Here is an 11,997-nt window from a genome sequence, read left to right as displayed (position 1 = left end):
CGAGAGAAGGTTTCGATCGGAGACCCCAACTTTCCGAGGCGGAGTCAGCCCCGGACCGCCAAGGGCCGGCGCAAACCACAACGACAATCCCACGGGTGGGGGAGCTCGACCGAAAAGTTGAGCATCTGGAGCGCCAGATTGCGGCACTCCACGGCAAGAAGGCAAGACAGGAAGGGGACTTTGAGTTCACTGCCAAGTCCCCCTTCTCCCGCCAGATCGAGGACGAGCCGGTTCCCGTGAGATTCAAAATGCCTCAGGTGGAGCCCTACAGCGGAATCACCGACCCCCTCGACCACTTGGAGAGTTATCGGGCCCTCATGGCCCTACAAGGGTCCTCGGAGGCCATACTCTGCAAAGCCTTTCCAGCGACCCTCCGAAGGACCGCTCGGCTTTGGTTTTCTGGACTGAAGCCGAACACGGTGTCCTCCTTTGAGCAGCTCGGCAGGCAGTTCGCCACCAACTTTGCTGCCAGCCGACGCCAGCGACGGACATCAGACTCCCTCCTGGACATCAAGCAGAAGGAGGGGGAGTCCCTCAAAGAGTACCTGGACCGCTTTACCGCCGCCACATGGGAGGTCCGCGAGCTAGACCAGTCGATAGCCATGTCGGCTCTGAAAACTGGGGTTCGCTCCTACCGATTCCTCTTCTCCATCGAGAAGAGCTTCCCGGCCGACTTCACCGAAATGCTGGCCCGAGCCCGGAAGTATGCCAAGGCCGAGGAGGCAGTCGCCTCCAGGCGGGGAGCAATCGAGCCCGCCTCTAAGAAGCAGAAGAAGCGCCGCGAGGAGCGCGGCCGACAAAGGAGCCGGTCTCCCCGCAGAGAGAAAAATCTCCCCAGACTGAGGAGTCCGCCCCGTCAGCAGGGGCGACCTCAGCAGAGGACACCTCCTCGTCCGAGGTCTCAACCACGGCCCCGGACGTACCAGGCGAGGTACGAGAACTATACACCCGTCAATGCTCCCCGGGCCGAGATCCTGATGGAAATTGAGGGTCGGGACTTCTTCCGACCCCCGCCTCCTATGCGAGACACGGGATTTCCCCGAAATACCAGGAAGTATTGCCGCTTCCACCGAGACCGTGGGCACGACACGGAGGACTGCTTCCAACTCCGGGACGAGATAGAAGCGCTCATCCGACGGGGAGTACTCAACCGGTTCGTGAGGAATCGACCTGAGGAAAGAAGGCCGGCGGAGAATGTCGCACCAACCGAAAATCCAGGCGACAACAGGCCCATCGCCGGCACCATCAACATGATCGGGCGGGCCTCGGCAGGAACGGCCGCCCAGGGAACACCCCCGAAGCGCCCACGTACTGATGAAGTCATCTCGTTCTCGGACGAGGACTTAGAAGGGGTCGAGACCCCTCACGATGACGCTGTGGTCATCTCCATGATTGTAAATAGGTTTGATGTAAAGCGTGTCCTAGTTGACAATGGAAGTTCAGCCAACATTTTGTACTACCATGCCTACCAAAAAATGGGGTTGACAGGAAGACATCTACGGAGAATCAATGCCCCGCTAGTCGGGTTTACCGGAGATGCGGTCTCGGTTGAAGGTGAGGCTAGCTTCCTTGTCACAGTTGGCCTCGCCCCCCGGGAGAGCACTGTGAGGATGGACTTCTTGGTGGTCCGTCTGCCCTCGGTCTACAACGCCATCCTTGGGCGCCCAGGGTTAAACACCCTTCGAGCCGTGGTTTCAACCCGCCATTTACTCATGCGGTTCCCCACCGGCCAAGGAGTAGGCGAGGTCCGCGGAGACCAACTGGTCGCCAAGCAATGCTACATGGCGGCCCACACAGTGAAACAACCAGCTGAGGCGCCAGACCGCCCGACGCGCCCCTCACTCCCCATAGAAACCCTCGATGCAAGGGACACCCCCTGGAAGAAGCAAGTAGAGCCCGGTGAGCTCCTTATTCAAATCCCACTACGAGAAAATTTTCCCAAGCTAACCGTGCAGGTCGGCTCCGGCCTCGGCGCCCATGAGAGGGATCGCCTCGTCAGCTTCCTGCGGGATAATGCCGACGTCTTCGTCTGGTCGCCCGCGGACGTGCCAGGAATTGACCCTGAGGTCATGGTCCACCGACTTCAGGTGAAACCAACCAGCAGGCCTATAAAGCAGAAGAAAAGAGGCTCCGCCCCCGAGCGACAACGAGCTGCGGCCGAGGAGGTGGACAAACTCCTCGGAGCCGGCTTCATCCGGGAGGTCTCCTACCCGGACTGGCTCGCCAACATAGTCCTCGTAAAGAAGGCCAACGGAAAATGGCGTATGTGTGTGGACTACACCGACCTGAACAAGGCCTGCCCAAAAGACAGTTTCCCCCTCCCGAGCATCGACCAGCTCGTCGACTCCACCTCGGGACACCAACTGCTAACTTTTATGGACGCCTTTTCAGGATACAATCAAATCCGAATGGCGCCAGAAGACGAGGAGAAGACGGCCTTCATCACCGACAAGGGCACCTACTGCTATAAGGTGATGCCCTTTGGCCTGAAAAACGCTGGGGCCACCTATCAGAGGCTGGTCAGCCAGATTTTTAAAGACCAGATCGGCCGGAACATGGAAGTCTACGTGGACGACATGTTGGTGAAGAGCCGAGCGGCGGAACACCACATAGCCGATCTCGACGAGACGTTCGCCAAGCTCAGAAAATATCAAATGAAACTCAATCCGGCGAAGTGCGCGTTCGGGGTCACCTCGGGCAAGTTCCTGGGTTTCATAGTGACCCAGCGCGGAATTGAGGCCAACCCGGAGAAAATCCGGGCACTGCAAGAGATGTCGCCTCCAAAGACAGTTAAGGAGGTGCAGCGGCTCGCGGGGCGGGTAGCCGCCCTGGGAAGGTTCGTCTCTCGGTCAGCCGAGCGTTGCCTCCCCTTCTTCAAGAGCCTCAAACGGCCGAAAGACTTCCGGTGGACAGAAGAATGCCAGCAGGCCTTTGAAGATCTTCGGAGCCTTCTGGCTTCTCCCCCGCTGCTCACCAAGCCCCGGAAAGGCGAGGTCCTTTACTTATATCTGGCCGTCTCCCCAGCCGCAGTGAGCTCAGTTCTCGTCCGGGAAGAGGACAAGCTCCAAAAGCCGGTCTATTACACCAGCCGGGTTCTCAGGGATGCCGAGACCCGATATTCTAAACTTGAGAAGACCATCTTCGCTCTCATTATCTCGGCTCGGAGACTCAGGCCTTACTTCCAAGCCCACACGATAGTTATATTGACTGACCAGCCCATGAAGCAAATATTGCAGAGGTCGGATCGTGCGGGGAGGATCGCCAAATGGGCGGTCGAGCTCGGGGAATTCGACCTCGAATATCGGCCCAGGCCGGCTATCAAAGCTCAGATACTCGCCGACTTCATCGTGGAGTGCACCCTTCCGGACGACCCCGACCTGCCATCTGGACCCGCGGAGGAGGCCCCGAGGCAGCCATGGGTCCTGCACTCGGACGGGTCTTCGACCTCGGGGGGTAACGGGGCCGGACTTATCCTCACTAGTCCAGACGGAGTGGTGGCTGAGCAAGCCCTGCGCCTCGAGTTCCCGGCCTCGAACAATGAGGCCGAGTATGAGGCCCTGATTGCCGGGCTCAAACTGGCGAAAGAACTAAACGTGGGAGACTTGACGGCATTCAGCGACTCCCAGCTGGTGGTGAACCAGGTCCAAGGAGATTTTGAAGCTAAAGAGCCATCCATGCAAAAGTATCTCCAAAAGGTGCGGGAACTCATATCTGCCCTGAATTCTTTCAACATTCAGTACATTCCCAGAACGGAAAACCTCAGGGCAGACCAGCTATCCAAGCTGGCAAGCTCCCGCATGAGCGAGCTTCCTAAGGGAACCGCGCTCAAGTATCTTCAGACCCCCAGCACGGAGGAACCCGAGCCTACCATGTGCATCGGCTCCGAGCCAAGCTGGATCGACGGGCTCGTCTGCTACCTTCAGGACGGAACCCTACCTCATGACGAGATGGAGGCTCGCCGAATCAAGCGCCAGGCCCCCCGATATGTCCTATACGAGAACAGGCTCTATCGACGATCATTTACTTCCCCCCTTCTCAGATGCCTCCGCCCCTCCGAGGCGGACTATGCTCTCCGAGAGGTCCATGAAGGGATCTGCGGAAATCACCTGGGGGGCCGGGCCTTGGCCCATAAGATCCTGCGGCAGGGATATTACTGGCCCACACTCCAAAAAGACGCAACAGATTTCGTCCGCAAGTGCGATCGGTGCCAGCGAAACGCCAATATCCAGCGCCGACCTTCAGCTCTGCTGACCTCCATCATCGCCCCCTGGCCGTTTGCCCAATGGGGGATCGACATCCTGGGGCCCTTTCCCCTCGCCACCGGACAGAGAAAGTTCCTGGTCGTCTCCATCGACTATTTCACCAAATGGGTCGAGGCCGAACCTGTCGCCCGGATCACTGAGCAAAGGATGCGGGATTTCGTATGGAAGTCTATAATCTGCCGATTCGGACTACCCCGTATCCTTATATCTGATAATGGTCGACAATTTGACAATATTCATTTCAGGGAGTTTTGCTCTGAACTCGGCATTGATCATCGCTTCACCTCGGTTGCCCATCCCCAGACAAACGGGGAAACCGAGGTAACTAACCGAACTATTTTGCAGGGACTTAAAGCTAGGCTTGATCGGTCCAAAGGACAGTGGGTCGAGGACTTGTACAATGTCCTTTGGGCGTACCGGACCACGTTCCGACTACCCACGGGAGAGACCCCCTTCAACCTAGCATACGGCACTGAGGCCGTCATCCCGCTGGAGATCGGCCTGCCTTCTCCCAGAATGGAGCATTACGACCCCGACACCAATTCTTCCCAGCTAAGGAGCAACTTGGACCTTGTCGAAGAAACGAGAGAGGTCGCCCGGGTTCGCATGGCGAGATACCAACAGCGAACGGCCCAATACTACAACTCCAGAGTCAAGCCCAAGCTCTTCAAAGTAGGGGACCTCGTCCTCAGGAGAGTCGAGGCTTCTCAACCGACCGAGCAAGGAAAGCTCGCCCCAAATTGGGAAGGGCCGTATCAAATCGCCCGGGTACAACGACCAGGGGCGTACAAATTGAAGTCCCTGGAGGGGACTCTGATCCCACGAAGCTGGAACTCCGAGAATCTACGGATGTATTACCAATGAAACCCTAAGGGGTTCAAAACAATCAGGACAATGGACTCAGCTCCTTTTTCTGCAAAAATTTCTCTCACCTTGATAACTGTAATCCTCTTTTAATATTGGGTCGTCTGTGATCCTCAGATTCTCCGGCCAAAATCGGGATGCCTCGAGGCTCGACCGTAGAGTCCCAAACTCCCTCGACCTCGGGAAGGATCGCAAGACGACGAAACGTGGAATGGAGCAGGATTCCTCGACTAAGGCCGAGATGCCCCGAGTGTCGACAGTGCGTGCCCAGACCCCTCGACACTTCGGAAAGACGGGGTAGTACCTTCGCGGCCCCCCGTGGCGCTCATCACCAACAACGGGGTAGTACCTTCGCGGCCCCCCGTAGCGCCTCCTCAACTAAGGTCGGGATGCCCCGAGGGTCGACCGTAGAGAACCAGACTCCCTTGACCTCGGGAAGGCGCCGTGAGGGGTGGAAAGGGTGGCTCCACCTGGGGCGCCACGAAGTGGACCCCCAGGAGCGGTCGACGATCCCCGATCCCCGAAGCGAGCGATCCTTCGACTAAGGTCGAGATGCCCCGAGTGTCGACAGCGCGTACCCAGACCCCTCGACACTTCGGGAAGACGGGGAAGTACCTTCGCGGCCCCCCGTGGCGCTCATCACCAACAACGGGGTAGTACCTTCGCGGCCCCCCGTAGCGCCTCCTCGACTAAGGTCGGGATGCCCCGAAGGTCGACCGTAGAGAACCAGACTCCCTCGACCTCGGGAAGCGTCGCAGGTCGACAGTGCGTACCCAGACCCCTCGACCTGACGAACGATTCCTCGACCAAGGTCGGGATGCCCCGAGGGTCGACCGTAGAGAACCAGACTCCCTTGACCTCGGGAAGGCGCCGTGAGGGGTGGAAAGGGTGGCTCCACCTGGGGCGCCACGAAGTGGACCCCCAGGAGCGGTCGACGATCCCCGATCCCCGAAGCGAGCGATCCCTCGACTAAGGTCGAGATGCCCCGAGTGTCGACAGTGCGTGCCCAGACCCCTCGACACTTCGGGAAGACGGGGTAGTACCTTCGCGGCCCCCCGTGACGCTCATCACCAACAACGGGGTAGTACCTTCGCGGTCCCCCGTAGCGCCCCCTCGACTAAGGTCGGGATACCCCGAGGATCGACCGTAGAGAACCAGACTCCCTCGACCTCGGGAAGCATCGCAGGTCGGTAGAGCGTGTCCAGACCCGCCGACCTGACGTATGATCCCTCGACTGAGGTCGGGATGCCCCGAGGGTCGACCGTAGAGAATCAGACTCCCTCGACTTCGGGAGGTACCACAGGTCAGCAAAGCGTCCGCGGACCCGCCGACCTGACACAAGACCCCTCGGCCAAAGTTGAGGTGCCCCGAGGTCCGACCACAGGGTCTCAAACTCCCTCGACCTCGCAAAGAGCTACAAATCAATAAAGCCTCCCCAAGCCCTCTCAACCTCGGCGGGTGCTGTCGGGTCCGTGAGAAGCCCGAGCTCCCTTAAAGTCAAAAATGACTCCGCAGGTCGACGAGGAAGGGAAGCAGCCTACTCCACCATGCGAAGCATAACTCTGAGAATGAAAGAGGTACATTCAACTGGACGCCCTCCTTGTCAAATTTTATTTACATATTGCTGAACGGAATCTTAATGTTGAAGCCTTATCTCGCCCCAAAGTCGGGCCTCTCTAACGGGTCGGCTTAGGATCGACCTCCTAATTACATTATGCATGCACCGTTCGTCAAGTCTCCGAAACTGGTACAGAGGATTTCATAAATTAGTGCCCGACTTGGCTCTTCGACGTAAACTCCTACGTCCGGCTAAAAAGTGGTCCCGGCCACGAATGCGCCAGCCAAACACGGGTACCAAGGCAATCTCTGGAAACCCCAGCCTTGCTCACCGAAGCCTCGGCAGAGTCCGAGAACAATAACTACGAAAACCTTCGGTAATAACCTGCCTATTGGCCCGCGCTCCCTCTGAGGAGTTTGGAGTTAAGTTCGGAGACCCGACTAAACTCCCCGATTAGCGGCACATACAGACCTAGTCCGGTCTTAGTTAAAGGGCTAAGGCCCGACCTCGACACCTTGGGACTTCCCTAAAGGCTAAACGCGATGACCTCCACGTCTCCCAAATCCGAGCTATAGGACTTAGGGAAATTTTCTAAAAAACTCAAGACTCGGAGCTCCTCTTCGTCGGGATGACTGGAACCCGAGAAGGCTAAGACGTAGCCCGGGAAGAAGGGCAACTTCGTTAAGCAGCCCGGAAATTAAAATGCAAAGCTAGGCCATCGAGGCTGTTCGCTAAGGCCCTGGCCTCGGTCACGACAACAGAGGGAAAGATGAACACGGAATGGCAAAAATACTTTTTCATTAACAAAGGGCCGGAAGGCCAATTACAAAATTGGAAGTCGGCCGCTCAAGGGCCGACCTCGGATACAATGAAAAAGAAAGAAAAATACGCTAAGTCCTAAGCGGCGGGAGCCACATCCGGGGGGTCGTCCGGCACATTGATGACCTCAAGACCTTCCTCCGGAACAGGCTCGGGGTCGGGAGCAGGAGCTTCGGGCACCACCTCCGGGACAGCGTCCGTCTCGGCCGCCAGAGCCACCTCCATGACACCGTCCGCCTCGGCTACCCTCGTCGAAGGCTCGGCGGGGTCTTGCTCATATATTCCCGCCTCGGATGTCAGGATGGTGGGAAGGGCTCGCACGTCGGACCCCCAGCCCCGGTCCTCCCTCGGACGGACCGTCGAGAAGTCATACTGAGGGCAGTACAGGCGCACCTGCTCTTGGAAGTTCTCGAAGCCTCGAAGGAAACCGTCGACCGTCTCCTCCTCCAACATGTCGCGGAACTCTTGCGACTCTTTGAAGAGCTCCACGGCGTGCTCGGCTCGTTCGAGAGCCCTCCTCTCCCGGGCCTCAAGTTGCTCGATTCGGAGGCGAAGGGCCCTCTCCTCATACTCGAGGGCCGCGACCCTGGCCTGGACCTCCCCCAAGCGCGCCTCCGTGCCGCGCATGGTTGCCTTGGTCATGGCGTGAGCCGCCTTCTCCTCCTCAAGCGCCCCCACCACGGCAAGGCGCTCGGCCTCGGTGGCCGCCCACCGAGCCTCGGCCGCGGCCGACACCGCTTCTAGCTCGGCGATTCTTTTCTTGGCCGGCTCCAGCTGCTGGCCGAGCTGCCGAACTTCTTCTCGATACCCGTGGGCGAGGAACGCCATGGTGTCGAGCTCGAGAATATGCTGAAAAAAAAAAAAAAAAGAAGCGAGGGTATTGTGAGTTGAAAGGCACGTATGCACGCTAATAACTCAGGAAAATTAAGAAGGGAACTTACCCGGGCGGTGCTGCAGTAAGCACTGCCGGCGACCTCCTCCAGCGAAATCCCCCGGAACGCGGCCCGGTCCGCTGGGAGCACTGCACGCCGCAACATGGAGCGTGCGACCTCGGCGTCCTGAAGGGCCGAGCTCCCCTCAGGAACGGAAGAGTCTGGCTCAACCGACTCTTCTCGGAAAGCTCGGGAAGAGCTCGGCACGATCGGACCCGAGGTCCCGGAGCCGCTCGCCTCGGGGCCTCGGGCAGGCCCGGGTCCTGGCTGCTGCGGCCGGGCCACGAATGATTCCCCCCGCTGGGCAAGGGGGGCAGGGCAAGGAGGGGCCGATGGGCTCGCACCACTGACCACCCGCTCCCGCCTCGGGTCGGCCGCAGGGGCCCCCGCCTCGGGGCCACTCATCCCGGCCGACGAGGAAGCGCCGTCCGTCCTCGCCCTCCTCCGAGGCTGGGGATTAGCCCCCCCGGCCTCGGCCTCCCGCCTCCTCAGGCGGGAAAAAAGCGACGTGTTGCTGGTCGGCATGCGGGGAATATCTGAAATCAAAAATTTTGTTAAGTGTCAGGCCAGTGGCAGTAAAAGCGAAAGACAAAGAATGAAAATAACGTAGCCGCCCTTACCCTCGGGGCGCGCCGAGCTCAGACCCACGCTCGCCAGGGCGCCCTCCCGCAGGAGCTCGGTCAGGTCGTTGCCCCTCCCGAGGGCTCGCACAGAGTCTAGGATCCTCAGCTCCCTCCCCGTGGGCTCGGAGAGTCTGTTGAGGGCCTTCAGCCGTGGGTGTCCCCACCTCGGCTCAAACCCCCAAGGCGCCGCGGACGCCAGGAAGAAAAACTTCACCTTCCACTCGTGGATCGAGGAAGGGGCGCCCCGGAAGAGTGACATACCGCCCCGAAAGGCGAAATATAGCCACCCTGCGTCCGCCGGGTTCTTCTTTAACAGAAAACACCGGCGGAAAAGGCCTACCGTGATCGGGATCCCGTGCCCGAGGCACAGGGACAAAAACCCGATTATGGTCCTCCATGAGTTCGGAGCCAACTGCGCCGGGACGAGCTGGTACTCGGCCAGCAAGCTGCTCACGAACTCATGGGTGGGAAAACGCAGGCCCGCCCAGAGTGTCTCGCGGTAAACCGCGATCCGACCTGGGGGCGGCTGCGTCACCCTGTCCCCCGGCCCTGCGGTTTCAAGACGAAACCCGGGCTGGAAGAAGAAACGGGAGCGGATTGTCTCCAGTTCCTCCTCTGACATATTCGACCCAACTTCTTCGGGACCGAGACTCATTCTCACAGAAGAATGGAGTAAAATTTAAGAGCAGAAAATGGAAGTTGGCAAGGAGAAGAAAAGAGGAAACTCTAGAGAAAACAGGAAGAAAACCTACTGGACATTGCCAGAAATTGCTCCGAGCACCGCCGGCAAAATTCGGTTGAGGGAGAAAACAAGGGAAAAAAGACGACGAAAATGAGGGGAAGCCAAACAAGACCTTTAGGGCAGACTCGTGGGGTTTATATAGACCCCCCTGACGGCCCAGATCGATGGGGTCGGTTCCCATCCCCCGATCGGGCTGCGCCACGTGGCGACCTCTGAGGCCGAGGCACTGCATCCACTCCGGATCAATAAATCGAATACGAAATCAAAGTGTTGTCCCATCGGATCTCGGGACCTCATTATGGGTCCACAGAACCCCATCGCCTCGAAGAATGAGCGGACGGCACCCCCGCTCCCCTCGTTTAATAAAATCTGGGACACGTGGAGCCCCGGTGTGGCCTCCACTCCTCCGAAATTATGACCCGGTAACACGAAATCGGAAGCGTCCGACCCCTGGTCATGCCGCGTGTCCGTTTTGAAACCCAAAATGGCACGCTCATTGATGAGCGGGAATTCTCGATTGTGGGGCCGAGGCGCCACCCCGTCGAACCCGAGGACCCTCATCCTGGGTCCGCCTCACAAACCAACCTCGGTAATCCAAGAGACACCGCCCCCGCTATAGTCGCCTCGAAAGACGTAGGGATATGGACCCCATCATTAATTCGCCGAACAAAGTAACCTCGAAACGCCCAAGGGCGCAGGTCCTACCACGAAAATTCCAAGAAACATGAGGGTGCGGACGAAGTTCGCCCCCCAACTTTAACGATGGACTTTACTTCCTACGTCCGAGCCCACAAGCCGCTCGAACTCGGAAGTCGGGGGGTAGTGTTGGGGGAATAAGGTTTTTCCCCCAAATGACACGAATGCCCCAAAGAAGCCGCACAATCGTCGACCCTGGAAGGCCGAAGTCGGCACCCGAACTCGGAACCTCCGACCTAAGAGAAACCCCAATGCCCGAGGCCTACTTTTGTCAGCCACCTACTACGGCTATACGTCTCCGAGGTCCGGCCAGAGACCGTACTATGACGCCCCTCCGGCATTTATTGCGCATGACCGCTGTGATCCTCCGGCACACTCCACAATAAATATGGATCTCCAGCTTACTCCACAATAAATATGGATCTCCGGCTTACTCCACAATGAATGCGGATCTCCGGCTTACTCCACAATAAATGCGGATCTCCGGCTTACTCCACAATAAATGTGGATCTCCGGCTCACTCAACAATTAATGCACGTGACTCCTGTCATCTACGGACTCCCAGCTCTCCACGGCAAATAAGCCCAGCAGAGTCTAGTCAACTGTGATAAGTCTCTGATCTCGGCCATACCTCCGACATTGATGCAATAAATTCGCCTGGTAGCGTGCTAGTTCGGGTTGTACAACGCCCTCATCGCCGATATCAGTGCAATTATTCGCCTGACCAAGCGCCGACCTGAACGACATGCCGAGCCGTACTACGGCTTCGCCCCGTTACATCGCAGGTAAACCGACCCCCGGTCTATAAAAGGGGGTTGGAAAATCGATACTGAGGACACGCACCGTTTACCTCTACTCTACACGATTTGCCCCCTCCCTGACTTGAGCGTCGGAGGACCGGCGCCGGGAGACCCGGCCACCGGCTCGTGTGCAGGCACCCAGACGGAGGACGCCGCCCACTGTCGGATCGTCGCCCAGCCGCGGGAATCAGCCGCTCCTTCTCGCCGATCGCCCCAGACGGAGGACGCCGCCCGTCGACGAACCACCGCCCCGCCGTGAGTAACCACCTCCCGCTCCCTCTCCTCGACCGAAGATTGCCCCCGGGTCCAATTTCCAGCAACAATATGAATTTTGGTTTCGAACCAATTTGAGTATCATGATCGTAATCAAAGGTGCTGATTTTGTTTTGAGTAAAATGTATTTAGAAACAAATGCCTTCTGAAGCGTCAACAGATTCATCATATGGGTGTTGGGAAGAAACTATTGCCAGAACTCTCTTTAGTAGAATAATTGCTTATAGATATCTGTCTAGTAATTAAATGCTGAAAAAAATATTTTTTTTAATGACAGGGCTATTATTTGGAAGATAATTTAATTAATTTTAACTTGAGTAATGAAAGTAAGGCTGCCAAACTAAAATCCATCTCGTGTTTTTCAAGTGATACTACCCTCAATTTTTCATGTCGCGTTCATGTATAAACTAGACAGTGGTGCTGAATCA

The sequence above is a fragment of the Phoenix dactylifera genome, chromosome 5, assembly GCF_051530095.1.
Source record: "Phoenix dactylifera cultivar Ajwa chromosome 5, Ajwa_hap1_PhDact_Kaust_v1.1, whole genome shotgun sequence".
In the NCBI taxonomy this organism is placed as follows: Eukaryota; Viridiplantae; Streptophyta; class Magnoliopsida; order Arecales; family Arecaceae; genus Phoenix; species Phoenix dactylifera.
The sequence above is the reverse complement of the archived record's forward strand: the minus strand, read 5'-3'. Positions refer to the sequence as shown.